Genomic DNA, 17,246 nt, shown 5'->3' on the forward strand with positions numbered 1-17,246 from the left:
AGAGAGAGAGACAGAGCACAAGTGGAGGAGGGGCAGGGAAAGAGGGAGACACAGAATCTGAAGCAGGCTCCAGGCTCTGAGCTGTCAGCACAGACCCCGATGCAGGGCTCAAACCCATGAACTGTGAGATCATGACCTGAGCCAAGTTGGTTGCTTAACCGACTGAGCCACCCAAGCACCCCATCTACCTATTCTTTTTAATGTAAGGGAGCATTAACACTTTTTTTTTTGCATTCAGTTTTACTGTGCATTTATTTAAAGGAAAAATTAATAAAACTTAAAAAAATTTTGTTTAATGTTTATTTATTTTTGAGACAGAGAGAGAGAGAGAGAGAGTGAGTGCCAGTGGGTGAGGGACAGAGAGAGAGAGGGAAACACAGAATCTGAAGCAGGCTCCAGGCTCTGAGCTGTCAGCACAGAGCCTGACGTGGGGCTCGAACCCACAAGCTGTGAGATCATGACCTGAGCCAAAGTCAGACGCTCAACTGACTGAGCCACCCAGGCGCCCCAATAAAATTTTTATGTTAATATACAAGGAACCAGATTAGTAATAGAAATGCACCTACATAGAAATGATCCCTGTCTTACATGAAGTTATTGTTTGTGTATTGTGAAAGATACATTACCAGATTTTCATGGGATTAGAGTCACGAACTTGACTTACAAGTTTCAATCTGGTCGCTCACCAGTTGTGTGACTTTGGATATAAGAGAAAATTTACTCAGAAACAACCAATAATGTTTTTTTATTCCCTTGTGTTCTGATTTAGCAGCAATCCTGACTGGGGGTGCATGGTCACTGACATTGTCCAAGTGGCCAGATGCTCTATTACATGGTGACGTTGACTCATGTGGCTACACTCACCATACACTGGTCAGAAAAGGTTCTGTCTCTGCCCCTAATTATAAACAAGTATAAAAATTAGCAGTGTGATAAATGAAGTTCAGAACCTGTGGTGATGTTCTAGGCAAAATCCATATTGTTTGTATTATTACAATTAGTTCGTTGGTTTTACTTCATTGCATTTAAACATTTTCATTTATTCTTGAAACCCCATCTGTACACTTCTTAGCTATATTATAATATGTGTACAATTTCCCTCCACTTGAGTATGTCTCCATACTATCTTGCCAACCAATAACAACATTCTTGGAGGACTCCATCATGACATATTAAAGACCCAAGTCCCTCCAGCTAACTGAAGAACCTCACTCTCATTACCCTTCTGCAACCTGCCAGGGCCCAATGGCTGATAGCCAAAGTTGTGTCTGTGATAGATTCTTGGCCCTTTGTTGCCCAAAATATTGAGAAAAAAAGGTCAAGTAGCAGAACCAAGGTCACTTCAATGGAGTCATGAGCAGAGGTAAGTTATTTAATTAAAAAAATTTTTTTCTCCACTTCCACTGGTTGCTTGAGAATATGTACTTAATATAGAGGTTTTGGAGGCTGTAACTTATCATACAGAAAATTTCTTGCATAGCCTTGTTTTCCTTTGCTAGTCCAACTTTTTAAATACTAGAATGGCAGGCTCCATGCTCAGTATGGAGCCTGCTTAAGATTCTCTCTCTCTCTCTCTCTCTCTCTCTCTCTCTCTCTCTCTCTCCGTCTGCCCCTCTCAAAAATAAAAATAAATTTTAAAAAACAGTGGGGCACATGTCTTGATTTTGGGTTGGCTTAGGTCATGATCCCAGGGTGGAGGGATTGAGCCCCACATTGAGCTCTGTGCTGAGTGTGGAGCCTGCTTAAGATTCTCTCTCTCTCTCTCTCTCTCTCTCTCTGCCCCTCTCCCCTGATCACATTCTCTCTCTAAAAGTTCTTTAAAAAATTAAATAAATAAATACTGGAATGGACCCAGCAAACATTCAGTTATGCTGGAATTTCTCACAAACTGCTTGTCATTCATCAACCTTGAAGAACATACATAGATTACCTAAGAAAGTGTTTATTAATGCAGGATATTCCATCTAGAACTGTTCTAGTCCACTCTGAATATATAATTTTGTTACCCTCTTTTTCCCTTGACCTTAAAGACCAAGATGATGTCACTTGAGAACTCAAAACTTGTTACTTTCCAATCCACTAACTTAGCTGTAAAGATCAGGGTGAAACTTGAACATAAGATTTTTGGCCCATGATAGATTTCCCGGGTGGATACATTTCCTCCTACATTTTCTGCTTCTAATACCTGATTACATATCTTCTGGTACTCTAAATCAGGAGGTTTTGTGTGAAATCACTCTCTCTTTTATTGCCTAGCTTCAACAGGCTGAAGGAGATAGCTATAGATCATTTGATATCCTGTTCAAATTTACAAGCTTGGAGATAGGTCCCACTCAGGCGCTTCTCATTTTATTAAGTGTTTCATGTCTCACTTGGTGGGCACTGTTCATCCGCTTTACTTATCCTCTACATTTTTCATTCTGACAAAGTTCTTTTTTCCATGTGTTCCATTAGAGAATTATTCAGGCATTTGGATGATCTTCCTTTCCCTTTAGCAAACACTGAGGTAAAGGCCTTAAGATTGGGTTGACATCTCTCCAGAGAACACCATCTAAAAATTCATAGTCATTATGTAGAGTTTTTAAATAAAGGGCATTTCTAGGTCAAAATATATTTAACATTTTATAATCTACCTACTGTTGTCTTGTGTACTTAATCTCTCTCTCTTTTATTTATTATCCATTGGACTATGTCCTTTATTCCTTGAAAAAGATACTGTAGTTATAAAGCAGGCTTCATTTTATATTCCAGTAAGTAGGGAAACTGATAACCTCTTTGCAATATATGAAAGAAATATTTCTGAAAATAACACAAAATACTGTTTTTTTTTCAGAGGAGAATCTTATATAGTTGACTTGGTATAGTGACCTTAAGCTTTTCTCAAAATGATAGAATGGGATTTGGGATATTTTTATATGTGCATGTAATGGAAGAAAGGGTGGGGAGCATCAGTCCCTTAGTTATCAACTCCTGATCTCACATTCACTAATAATAACCTGTTCTAAGCAACATTGCATTCATTCGTTGGTATCTTTCTCAATCCATTGTCATCACTGCCTCTTTTTAACATACCCAGTCTATGGTTATGAATGTCGAACTGAAGCCACTGAGCAGAGGCTACTTCCAAAAGATTATTGCTTATAATATTTCAATAGACGTCAAGCAGAGTACCGTGCACCGGTCATTGATCCCAGAGGAGGACTCTAAATGCTTCTGCAGCTTGGTATCAGAGTCTTTAGGAAAAACACAAAGCAGTAAAGCACTGGATGGAACACACTCCACTTACATACAGAGGAGACCGAGCAGTGGGTCTTTCCCTAGCTTACCCCTCTTGTGCCTCAGTGGAAGGAACCGGTGCCCTCTCCCCTTGGAAGACAGATAAAACAGTGGGGGCGGCCAGATGTCAGATGGTGCACATGCTTTAAGTAGAGACAAAGGAACTTTCACTGTGCCTGCCACAAAGAAGGATACTCCCACACGAGGTGATAAGACCAGCACAGGCTGTGTGGGCTCTTTATTCTTGGTAAGGAGTAATCCAGGCCCAAGGCCCATTCTTACACAGCTGAGTTGGAGTCCAAGGACTGGGCGCATTAGACTGACTTTCCCAATGATAGGAATGTGCCTCTTTGATAATAAAATTTTATCCTAGATCCTTCAGATGCCAAAAAGTCATGTCTACCGCTAGAAAAGTCACAAGACCTGGAAGGTCTGAAATGACTGAGGGGTTTGGAAAAAGCTGGTGGCTAGAAGGGGTGAGTGAAGCCATGGTTTGCCAGCCTCCAGCAACAACCCCTGAAGCCCCTAGTGCCCATATTCACAGAATCTGTGGACAATCTCTCAGCTTCGTTTTTGCTTTCCCATCTGTATCCACTTTTCTCATCTGTATTCACTGCCAGTGCCTTAAACTGCTTTTTTTTTTAAGCCTTCCTATTCATTTTATATCTGTCCTTCCTGTTCATTTAACTGGCATTTGTCTTGCATAAAGAAATTGGGGTAGGACATGACCTATATAGAGGAATTAATAACATTTTATAAAAATATACTTTAAACAAAACAACCTAAATAAAGAAAAAAAAGCATACATGTTCCTGGACAGAAGGGTTTAATATCATGAAAATGCCAACCCTTTTCAAGTTAATATATATTTAATCAATTTTAATGAGAATTCCAATGGATTTGGAGCGGGATAACTAAATGACTTAAATATGTTTTGAAGAACAAGTGTAAATAAAAATAACAACTACTGGAAATATAAACTAGTAAGGCCAGTTTTGTCCTACCTCATTTTAAAACTTATTTATAAAGCTGCTATAGCAAAAGAGGACACAGTTGGGATACGATTGGCATAACCCTTATTTGTTTACCTTTTGCCTACAAAAAAGCAAATTCACAATCTTTTCTTTCAAGACTAAAAAAAATATAGGAAAAGGATCATTTTAAAAATTCTCTTTCACATTCTTGAAGCAAAAGTTTTTAAACCATCAACGTTTGCAGTGAATTAATATTCTAGAAACCCGCAGTCCTTGGAGACACTATACCTATAAAGAATTTATAGAAAACAGCAGTGAACTAAAAGCCCTTAACTTTGTAGGCTACTATGTACTTCATAGTCTTTCATCTACCATCACCTCACTCTTGAATTTTCTGCCAATTTACAATCTTTTCTCACAAAGTTTTGTCTCACAGAACATGTATAATAAGGCACATGTGTAAGTACATGGACAGTCATGAAGTTAATATTTTGTAAGGAAAAAAGACCCAAAGACTATATCTTTTTTTCTTTATTAAAGAAATATTGGAGGGGCGCCTGGGTGGCGCAGTCGGTTAAGCGTCCGACTTCAGCCAGGTCACGATCTCGTGGTCCGGGAGTTCGAGCCCCGCGTCAGGCTCTGGGCTGATGGCTCGGAGCCTGGAGCCTGTTTCCGATTCTGTGTCTCCCTCTCTCTCTGCCCCTCCCCCATTCATTCTCTGTCTCTCTCTGTCCCAAAAATAAATAAAAAACGTTGAAAAAAAATTTTAAAGAAATATTGGAGAGAGAACACAGAATACCTACTTTTTAAATCATGTTTTTGAAGGATTTCAACACAATAAGCTTATAGTTTGCTTGATATGTTATAGTTGCTTGTTATGTTTGAAATACAAGCTTTGTATTTTCAAAAAGGGTCCAGATATCTTATCTTTTGCATATATTTTCTTGCCTCAGGAGCTTCCCTGAGTGGACCTCCTTCTCTCAGCCTGTTCCTCATATTCCAGGGGCTTCTGTGAGATACCTGAATGAGGCAACAGGATATAACTCAGTTCCAGGGATCTCTTCTACTCTTTCTTTAATTAACTCATTATCTTTTTCTGATCTTTTTGCTTCGTGTGCGTGCGTGTGTGTGTGTGTGTGGAAAATCATATTTACTTCCTAATTATTTTAGGTGCCCAATAAGCTCCCATTCTATATCTTCAGAGGCCATAAATCCAGAGTCACCCCCTACTGCATGGATAAGGATCTGATCCTTCTCCAAGAGGGAGGAGAAAGAGACAAGAAGATAGGAAAGGAAAAGGGGAGGGGGAAGGACTAGAGACCAGAAGAGTGTCATCCATGGTGAGATGGATTCTTAAACAGCTCAGCTCTCTGACACAGGGGAACCCCTGATTTATCCCCCAGGTCCCCCTGCCTAGTGACCTCTCTCCATCACCCTCTCCCTTCTGAAAAGTAAAACAGCCTTTCCCTTTCTCAACATACTCTTTTGAATCTCCTTTATTCTTTTCACATCTGCTCTAGAAATTCATTTAGACTTAATTTTTTTCCTGTATAAAGACATTTGGCTGTGGTGTGCTCTGTGCCCACTGATACCAGTGGCGCCCAGTCTTGTGGCTCATACTACCTGAGAAGGTCCAGCCCCAAACATAATCCGCCACATTCGGGAAAAGCTGGGTCTTACTGTGCAGAATAATGAAGTACCTCATAATTTGCAGCTTGCTTAAACAACTTTACTCTGCAACCTTCTTTACTCATTAATTCTTTCATTTCTTCTTTCTGTCCTTGATACTCTTTGTTTCTCAGTTCTGGTCTACTCCTGTTCTAGGCCTTTCTCTCTCTCACTGTCTCTCAGTCCTCAGGAATAGAGGAAGGTACATATTTGGAGAAGGGAAAAGTCATTGGAATCTTTATCCAAAACTGAAAATTAACTTTCCCTTCCAATAATGAAAGCTCAGTTTCACAATACTTCCTTTTAAGTTTAAAAGGATAAGTGTAGAAAGGGATTGCTTTCCCCATTGGGAGACAGGCCAACAAAGAAATCTTCATCTCACTAAAAATTTCCAGAAATCTGTACTAGCACATTCTTACCACTGATAATTGTTATACGGTCATCTGACATATAAAACCTGTTATGAATAATAGTAACTATTTCAGGACATTTTATCCACTCTTACTCTCTCTATTTGAGATGTACAAACTTTCCCCAGTGAATATGTTTCTCTTGGGAAGAAAACAGCAATTTTGTAAATATTAGAAAATATTTCTGGAATAAATTAGAGGTATAATTTTTAAAAATTGAGTTTTTGAACACTGTTTATCCTATTGATGTTTTTAAAATTGCTGAAGTGAAGGCATGGATGTAAGATAGTTTTTCTCCACTTTGGAATATTGTAAATTATTGATTAGTTCTCTTTAGCTTTGTCTCTGTTTTCTAAAAACTGATTTTTTTTTTTTCAGGAGCTTATCTAGAAGTCCCTGGTTGAGAAAACTCATTTCCTACCCTTATTTTTTTTTATCAGTAATTGATGTCATTGCTTTATTATTTTTGAGTAGAAGTTTTAGAAATGCTGTATTTTTTTCAAAGCTGTTGTATAATTTCCCTAAATAAGTCTAAAGTAAACGCTAGCTTTTATTACTTAATTTTTTGTTTTTAAGCAAATTATGATGAAGTTTGGGAAGCAAATTTCTTGATCAAATTTTGGTGGGAATCATTGCTCAAGGTTATGAGATCAGTTTCTTTATTTTGCAGCCTAGACCTCATGTATTTTTATCCCAGCCCCACCCTTCTTCATGTGTACTGTGACCTTTTGCACACACCTTAGCTCCAAATATTTTAAACAAGCTGCTCTATGAATATGAAAAGACAACATTTGTAAAGGATCTCCCAGCATAGAAAAGCAAACAGAACTAAGAATCCATGCTTTCAAAAGTATGGAAAGAAGTGGTGGAATGAGTAGCGATGCACTCTTTAAATTGCTGTGGAAGTTTATGTTTGCTTTGCTCTTCGTCATCTTTCCATATGTCCCTGGTCAGTAGATACACCTGCTTTTCATTGTGGAGAAGCATGGAACCCCCTCAGTCTTCAACCCCATTTTGCAGTCCCACTGTCTGAATCAGACTCCTCAGAATTATGGCTCAGAAGGTCTGAAGGACTTAGCACATGCCTACTCTTCCCCTCCTTTTCTGGATTATTTCCTCCAAGTTGTTAGTTAAATCTTTACGTAATATTATTCCCGAGCTATAGAAGCAGGGTGTTTATATTTTCTGTACTTATTTACTTACTGGTTTGGGGGTGTGTGTGCACGTGCGCACGTGCGTGGATGCTTGCGTGTGTGTCTAAGTAAGGAGAAGGGGCTTGAAATATTAAGGAACAGAGGAACCACATCTCAAAGAACAACTTACTTTCGTGATTCTATTTGAGTCATGTTCCTTTTTATAAGCCCAAGAAATCATGGTTTTATGATTAATTTTGGAATTTAAGTTGCTTTTCTTTCTGCCTGGGTGAGTCCGACTCATCCCTCCAGGCTTAGCTGAAACTCCAGCCATAGGAAAGAGGGGACGAACACCCTTGCCACCTAAGTCCTCTCTTGGGAAGCTAATATCATAGTCATTTATATACACATATTACTTTGTGTCCTTGTGTCCAAAATCCTTTAGGGAGACTAGTGACTGTGTCTTTCTCATTCCTTCCTTCTCTTTCTCCTCTAGGGGAAGCAGTGGGTCAAGGTAAGCCAGGGCAAGGGCTTTCTGGGTGGGTATCGGTTTGAAGACAGCTCTGACACGTCCAAGGTTGTCTCCGGGGACACGTTATCTCTGAGGCTTGATAGCTGGCAGGTAGTTATGAGGGATAAATGAAGTGGTCCAAAGTATTTGTGACATTAGATGATCAGTAATTAGTATTATTCTCTTCCTATCTCTTTAACAGCCTCTAGGCTTGGCCTGGCGTAGAACAAATATGAAGCAAATTTATCTTGAGTGAATTAATGGCTAAAGTAATGGAATTCTAATCTATGACACATACTTAAACAGATATGATTCACTGTGCAATAACATGCTTGCCATTGTGCCTATGGAATCCCCAAACCATATATATTTTAGAAATGGTTTACCGTTTCTGAATGCAAAATCATCCTTTCTGTTATTTGGTTTCAAATGGCCTAAGATGTGGTTTGACCTTTATTGCATGTATGCCAAGAACTTAAACAGATGGTTTCTGAATTTTACCCCAAATCGCCCATAACTTCCCTGGTTGTCTTCTGTACTGGTCCCAGTCCCCATTAGGCTCTAGCTCTTTTGATAATTACCTTGGCATTCTTCCAGTGGAGTCTTCTATTTTTAGAGTCAAAATGCTGGAAGAACAAACCACAGATGTGCATTGAAATATGCAGAGTATGGGTACAGAGCCATTTCTGAGAGTTATAATAAGAAAAGTCTTTAACCTAAAGATGTTGTTTGAAAACTTAGCATATTTCCTTTTCTTTTCCTTTGTCTAGTCCCAGAATACTACCTTGTTTGTCGAGCATCACACTGGGATTTGAGAAACTAAAGATATGTAATCAAAATATCTATTTTCCGAGAGTACTCTACATTTCTCATACATTTTTGTTTAAAAAGTTATTAAAGAAGACAATATCAGTCATAAAAACAAACCTTATTTAACACCTCACGAAATGGACAGTCTCCTTTTGGAGAACTGCAAAATGGGCTGGAAGGCAGGAAGGTTTTATAGGATAAAGAATAAAGAACAAGGAAGAGACAAATAGAAAATATTGGTTAGGGCCACACAGTCATCCTTCTCTAGGGTGAAAAGAAACAAGGAAATAGTAAGTACAGAGTTCAGACCTGGCTTGGCATTTGGGGATTGGCAGACGGTATACTGTTTTTCTGATCAAGTGGAGCATTTATAGGAATGTGAAAGTTATCTAAGTCACTGATGTAGCCCGCTGAGCAGAAGTGGCTCCATCTTGGGCCTCGAAAGTTCTTTCAACAGCTTATATATCACATTAGATTTTAAGTATTTTGAACTCAAAACAAACTTTTGTTTCTGTGTGATATAATACAAAACATTTGTATGCTTTATCTTTTTTAATGTTTAAAATTTTTTTTAATATTTACTTATTTTTGAGACCGAAAGACAGAGCATGAGCGGGGGTGGGGGCAGAGAGAGAGGGAGAGAGAGAATCCCAAGCAAGCTCTTTGCTGTCAACATGGAGCCCAAGGCAGGGCTAGATGCCACAAACCATGAGATCATGACCTGAGCTGAGATCAGGAGTAGTAGGAATGTTCAACTGACCGAGCCACCCAGGCACCCTAATTTTGCGGTTTACAGTTCACTTAGTTTAATAAGGTTACTTAATTTAAAGGTTTTTATTTATGCATTGTTTTATTTGATTTAAAAAAATTTTTTTTAAGTTTATTTGAGAGAGAGAATGTGCACATAGGCACACACGCATGAGTGGGGGAGGGGCAGAGAGCGAGGGAGAGAGAATCCCAAGCATGGTCTCCCCACTGTTAGCACAGAGCTCAGCGTGGGGTTCGAACTCACGAACTGTGAGATCGTGACCTTAGCTGAAATCGTGAGTCAGACACTTACCCAACTGAGCCACCCAGGCTCCCCTTATTATTTTTATTTTAAAGGAGCTCAGAAAACTTCACTCTTCCTTGAATCCAAACATTTTAGGCCAGAATTATGCCTGTCTTATTATAGGTGGGTCACTTTGGAGTCATGCAAATCTGATTTTAAATACAAACCCTCGTCCTTGGTAGTCATCTATCCTCAATTAAGTAGAAAAAATATTTTTCTGTATCCTGTAGCTGCAGTAATGTAAAATACAAAAAGAAAAAAGAAAAAGAGGGATTGTTTGTCCAATGTAGATTCTCTAAATAGACTTTTAAAGAGAAAACATTTTTTTTTTTAAAGAAGATTTAAAATCTGAATTGTAGGTCACTGCGAATTTATTTGTAACATCCATTTGCCAGGGGCCATCTTGGTTTTCAAGATAAAAGTGGAATTGGTTGGAACCCCATCCCGGTGTTCTAGGAATCCTTGGAGGGAGGAATGAGGGAGATGGCAGAGGTGGAAGCTTGTATATCTTGTAGTTTTCTCTTGACTCATCGTTCTTGCATTTGCTGATTTCTCAATTTACATTCTGTCTTCCCTTCTGCATGTTTTGCCTCTTTTTGGTATTGCATTGCCTCACTGGACATCGCCCAGATCTTTATTTCCTTGAGTGTACACTTAAGGTTATTTCTTAGCAAACTTTGCAAAACATTAAAAATATGGAACAAGGAAAGAGAAAATGATGTTGCAGCCAGAAACAACTTGAAATTGAATACTTGACATAAAGTTGAATATTCTTCTGTTCTTACAAGTCTTATCTGCCATTACCCTGAAGAATTTGCCTGGGCTTCCTATCAGGTAATCAGCCACCTGCCAGGTAGCTGGGTCCCTTCTGTTCTCTCAGATCTCCAGCCTTGTCTTACTTACCTTGAAGACTCCAGCAATTCCAGTCCCTTCTTCCTGTGCAGAGCCACAGACTCTCCCTTTGTTTGACCAAGGACATTCAGGCTTTGTCCCTCAGGGCTTCATCTTTTAATGCATGCCATTCGTCAGCGATTTAGTTTTCTTTCCTCCTTTCTTCGTTTTCTTTCTTCTCTTCTTTTTTCCTCCTCCCACCCTTCTTCCTCCCTTCCTCCCTTCCTTCCCATCTTCCTTCCTTTCTTTCCTCAAATACACTTTAAAAGAATTTTGGATCCCCTTATTTTTAATTTGATGTGTAAAATTTATTATCCTGCACTTCAGTAATTTCAAAGGACACTACTCCTGGTATATTGCCTGCATGATTTTAGTCTGTTTAAAATATTTAAATATCAAAAGTTCTAGATTTAGTTCATTCAGTGATGGAAAATGGCTGCCTTATAACCTAATTGTCAAAGCCAGTTCTTATTATCAAACTCATCAGCCAATCCAGCTTATTTTCTAATGGGAAAGATCTGTCCTATTTTTTTCAATTCAATTCAAATAAATGTGTCATATGTGTGCTGCTCTGATGCTCCCCTCACTTTTGAATTCTAATTTTAAGATAGACACATGGAAAAACATGGAAACAGCTATCTGGTTTGTGTGCAAGGGCTAGTGGAGAAATGGATGAGATAAGACCTGTCTTTGGGCGCTTGAGTGGCTCAGTCGGTTAAGCGTCCAACTTCGGCTCAGGTCGTGATCTTGCGGTCTGTGAGTTCGAGCCCCACGTCGGGCTCTGTGCTGACAGCTCAGAGCCTGGAGCCTGCTTCGGATTCTGTCTCCCTCTCTCTCTGCCCTCCCCCTGCTCACACTCTGTTTCTCCCTCTCTCTCTCAAAAATAAACATTTAAAAAAAGAAGGAAGGCCTGTCTGCTTTTAATATTTCTTTTCTGTGTCTGCTTTACTTTGCTTTCAAGGGCTCCTTCTTTAGGTACAACGTGTTCTGTACTTGCCCTTTTGTTTGGCACTCAAGAGATTTTTATACTGCAGGGAAAATGTGCCAGTGTGAATATCAAGATGACCGAGAGGCAAACTTTTACAAAGTGAGGAAAAGTTGATTGTGTTAGGAGATAGGGAAAGAGAACTGAGCCACAGTTTTTTCTTAGACAGACCCATTTTAGAAGAAAATAAATATGGAAGTACCAGAAAATTGGTTTCCTTAACATTATTGTGTCCATGTGCCCTCTGTTGATGAATGTGATTTGGAGACTATTATACGACAGTATCTTTTAAACAATAACCATTCTTTTCCTAAGAGATTATATTTTCCATGCATATAGACACATATTACAGGATTATTCAGATGCTGTGCTAGCCATTGTCCACTTGACTTGGTTATATAAACGATCTGTGTAATAAAGGTCACACAGAATTTATGGTACTTGTAAAATTCCAATGCTGGAATAAAATCTAGACTTCTGAGCAATAGGAGGTACAGTGAGGAGCAAACAAGCAGCTTGTTCCCTTGATGCTTCTTAGTCAGGAATTAGCAAGCTTTTTCTGTATAATACCATAGAGTAAATTGTTTTAGGCTTTCTGGAACAGAAGGTCTCTGTCACCACTGTTCAACTCTGCCGTTGTAATGTGAAAACATCCCTAGGCAATAAATAACAAACGAGTTTTGCTGTGTTCCAATAAAACTTTATTTGCAAAAACAGATGGTAAGCTGGATTTAGCCTACTGGCCATAGTTTGCCAACCCATGTCCTTGACTATGGCCTTATATAAGAGAGAAGAGTAGGACCCAAATATATGGCTACAAGTAAGCTTAAGTCAATGATATCCAGAAGGCACTTTGGCAGTCTGATTCTGATGAAGACGGCACCTTTGTAGCTGTAAAAATGATATAATTTTAAGCCAGTTCTGAAATCCTGGCCAATTAAAACTTCAGTCGGAGTTATTTCGTTTTAGGGTTCATAGTAAGAAATAAAACCCCTTTGCTGTCTTGTACTTTCATGTGAATAAAAACGAGTGACTTTGGTGTTGATACAGTTGACCCTTGAACAACACTGGCCTGAACTATACATGAAGTTTTTGAATAAATATATGAGACAATATTGACATAGATACTGACAGATGATTCATTTCATAAACAGATGATATAAATTTACGGTATCATATATATAGTACAATATTGTAAATGTATTCTTGCTTCCTTATGCTTTTCTTACTAGCATTCTCTTTTCTCTAGTTTACTTTATTCTAAGAATACAGTATATTATATATAACATAAAATGTGTGCTATTAATTGTTTATGTTACTATTAAGGCTTCTGGTCAATACTAGGCTATTAGTAGTTAAATTGTTGGCAAGTCAAAAGTTATAGGTGGATTTTTGACTGGAGTTTGTGGGGGGATAGTCAGCACCCCTAACCCCTGCATTGTTCAAGGGTCAGCTGTGTGTCTGCTCAGAACTTCTGATTTAAATCTTATTTTTTCCCACTTAGTATGTTTCCCTCCATTGTCTTAAAGAGATAATTTTAAAACTGGTGATAGAAACTGTTTGAAACCCAGATTATTTAATAACATTCAAGAATGTCTTCTACTTCTTTCAGTCCAGCACAGTGGTTCTTAGAGTATGTTTGCTGGGCCAGCAGGCATCAATAGCACCTGAGAATTTACCAGAAATGCAGATGCTTGGGCCCTATTTCAGACTTACTGAATCAGAAACTTGGAGGGTAGGGCCTTGTGATCTGTGTTCTAACAAGCCCCCAGGTGATGCTGAGGCATGCTTAATGTTTGAGAACCACTGGTCTAGCTTATACCAAGTTTTCAGTTAATTCTTTTTTTTAATGTTTACTTATTTATTTTTGAGAGAGAGAGATAGACAGCGAGCAGGGGAGGGGCAGAGAGAGAGAGGGAGACAGAATCCCAAGCAGGCTCTACATTGTTGGTGCAGAGCCCGATGCAGGGCTTGAACTCACAAACTGTGAGATCATGGCCTAGACCAAAACCAAGAGTTGGACGCTCCACTGACTGAGCCACTCAGGTGCCCCTCAAGATGCCTTTTAGACGTGCAAGCAGTACCATCAAGAAGCCAGTTGGATAAAAATAAGATGGAGCTCAGGAAGGTGATCAAAGGCAGATGATAAAATTCACCAGCCCACTGATGATATTTTATAGAAAAGTATTTGTTTGAAACCACAGAAAAAGAATCTAGTTAGGGAAGAGAGGAAGGCCCAGAACCGAAACCTGGACTCTTCTGGGGCACATTCAGAGGTTGGATAAAGGAGCCACCTCTCATTAGCTCTGGCTTCAGCTGGTGTGGGCAGTCTGGGACTGCAATGAGGACCCCTGATCTTGTCACTTCCTACACTGAACTCTGTTCCAGCCAGCTGGATTCCTGTTATGTGAACATGCCTTTTCTTTGGTGTATCTAATCCTTTGTTCTGATTTTACTTCTTCTGAGGAGCCTCTCTGACAATCCCTTCACACCTGCCCCTCCCCACCCACCCCATTGTGGTCACTGTCACCACTGTGCCTCATAGCACATTGCACATTTTGATGTGGTAACACTTACCACATGTTAATTACTTTTAGTTCTATGCCTTTTCTATCAGACTATGTACCTTGAGAGCCAAGGTTCTTCCGTTTATGTTCATCCTCAGCACTTGGACACTGCTAAGAGGTTCTCAGTAAATATCTGTTGGGTGAATGGTTGGAAGAATTCCTCAGACCTGGTGTCCAATTAGTATTGGATATGCTTTCAAACTGTAATCTCCCAACTAAGGTGTCAGGGAAAAGAATCACTTTACTAGCTACGGAGCAAAATCCATCAGGAAGGTGTGGTTTCTAAAGAGTTATTACTAAATTTTCACTAATAATGTAACAATAATAAATACCACCTTATATTGAACGCTTACCTCATGTTAGACACCATGCTAAGTTTGTGTGCTATTTATAAACTCATCAGTTAGAACCTCAGAATTCCTCATTTCAACACTGTCTGGGCAAAGCACTTACCCTTCCTTTTTTCAGTTTTAGAATTTGTTGTCTTTTTTTTTTTTTTTAATTTTTTTTTTTCAATGTTTATTTATTTTTGGGACAGAGAGAGACAGAGCATGAACGGGGGAGGGGCAGAGAGAGAGGGAGACACAGAATCGGAAACAGGTTCCAGGCTCTGAGCCATCAGCCCAGAGCCCGACGCGGGGCTTGAACTCACGGACCGCGAGATCGTGACCTGGCTGAAGTCGGACGCTTAACCGACTGCGCCACCCAGGCGCCCCTAGAATTTGTTGTCTTTTTAAGTGTAGTATCTTTAAACCTTCAATTTCTTGTTTCCCCTGCAGTGCTTAGTTAGCACTTTGCTCTCCACTAAATGCCAAATAAATATTTGCTCACTTGATTTAGTAGTGATAGCTCTTGCATAGGCAATGATCTCAGCCATTTTTTTTTTTCAAATAAAAAATTTCTGATTCTGACCGTGGATTCTCTAAATTAACTTTTTTTCTGAATTAGCTTAGAAACTCCAGGGATAGTTCAGGGAAAGTAAGAAGAAGTAAAATTTTTGTTCCATGGCATATCAAGATAGTTTTCTGATGATAATAATTCCTTTGGTTCCCAGTAACTACTTGTAGAAGATTTGGCCACATGCATGCTGAGACATTTGATATGTGCTGGTAATGCTGAAACAAATGAAAACCAGGGTTTGTTTGTTTGTTGAAGGATTATCTCAGAGAGTATCCATAGCCAGTATATAGCTACTTATCTTTTGTGTCCTGGTTAAATAGCTATTGATGATGCTGGTGTAGATAATGGGAGTTTTTAAAAGTTTGGGAATGTTAGCGTAAATAGCTGTTTCTCCTGTGGGATTTCTCAAAACCTGTAATATGCTGATGTGTTCAGTGAATCACCAAGAGAATGCTAACATTTCCTGTTAATTTGGTGGGCCATAAAACGTTTTTTCTGCTTTGAACTTTGGACATCTTGCAAATGCTTCATAGAACACAATTTGGAAAAACTGTGATATTTAGGTTGTGAAGATGCAGAAGGCATACCTATTATTTTCCCATCCCTGTTATGGAAAAGCAAAAGCAAAAGTTTTGTGGGACAATGTCCGTGAAGGTTAAACAAATGGCCCCTAAGGTCACTGGTCTCTTTTTAAATATTAGGTTACTTAGGTCTGAGCAAATGAGCAGAAGGTCTTGGTAAAGAACAGTGCTGTGTATCACTATTTCATTGTTGGAAGATTCATCCTTTCTTGGCCCAAGAGAGGAAGCCCCCAGATTCTCGAGTCTTCACATTTTCTAGAATGGTGTCATGGATCATCTGTAATGGCCTCAGGAGATTTCTCACTGTTCCATCACATTTATACCACCTTCCGGACCCATTACACCCACTGCCATTTTCCGAACATACCCGTGCTTTGTACAGTCTTCCTTTTGCTTTTCCTCTTTCCTTTGCCTGGACTGTTCATTCATCCATCTCCCCATGTTGAAGTTGGACCTTTGTTAATTCAGCAGTTATTTACTAAAGTCTACTCTTTGCAAGGAACTCATTATAATCATAGTTGTAGACAAAGATACTCAAAATATTTTGCTTTTCTTTTAGTTAGACATGCACCTCCCTGATTTTTTTTTAAATGTTTATTTATTTCTGAGACAGAGAGAGACAGAGCATGAGTGGCGGGGGGGCAGAGAGAGAGGGAGACACAGAATCCGAAGCAGGCTCCAAGCTCCGAGCTGTCAGCACAGAGCCCGACACAGGGCTCAAGCTCACGAACTGTGAGATCATGACCTGAGCTGAAGTCGGTCGCTCATCTGACTGAGCCACCCAGGTGCCCCTGAACCTCCCTGCTTTTATATTAGAATAAAATACCAGAATATTTTACACATCACAGAACAGTTTCCTTACTTGCATGGTGTACCAGTTAACTATAGGCTTATCTTTTACCTCCTAGTAGACTAAATGCATTGCAAGAATGTCTTTTTAAAAAAAAAAAAAAAAACTCTTTTAAATGTTTATTTATCTTTGAGAGAGAGACAGAGTACGAGTGGGGAGAGAGCAGAGAGGGAGACATAGAATCCGAACCAGGCTCCAGGCTCTGAGCTGTCAGTACAGAGCCATATGAGGGACTTGAACTCATGAACCGTGAGATCATGACCTGAGCCGAAGTCAGACGCTTAACTGACTGAGCCACCCAGGTGCCCCACAAGAATGTCTTAATTATTGTACCCTAGTAGAGCCTAACTCAACTCCTGGCCCTTACTTGGTGCTCAAGAATCTGTCAAGTTGAATGGAATGTATAGATGTCCCTATGGGTATTAGTAGAACTATAGCTTAGAAAGCCTGGTTTCAGATTTGCTTCTGACTAAGGAATTACAGATGTACTGACAGGTCAGATTTCCCAGGTAGCACCCACCTATAACTGTCCTGCAGAATGGGTTTACTTTAGAACCAGATTCGTCGAGAATCTAAGACACGGCTGGAGACTCTTATCCATGCATTGCCACTACAGTTGGGAAGCAAATGTGCAACTTG

The 17,246-nt window shown here is 39.4% G+C and overlaps 1 protein-coding gene across 1 annotated transcript in view; it reads left to right on the forward strand.

Annotated features, from left to right (window-relative positions):
* Positions 1–17,246, forward strand: part of LOC124529276 (24-hydroxycholesterol 7-alpha-hydroxylase) — a 93,644-nt gene that overhangs the window by 41,858 nt on the left and 34,540 nt on the right. The window lies entirely within an intron of this gene.

The sequence above is a fragment of the Lynx rufus genome, unplaced genomic scaffold (genome assembly GCF_022079265.1).
Source record: "Lynx rufus isolate CCGP_SWC_20201006 ecotype Redwood Valley unplaced genomic scaffold, mLynRuf1.p SCAF_6, whole genome shotgun sequence".
NCBI lineage: Eukaryota > Metazoa > Chordata > Mammalia > Carnivora > Felidae > Lynx > Lynx rufus.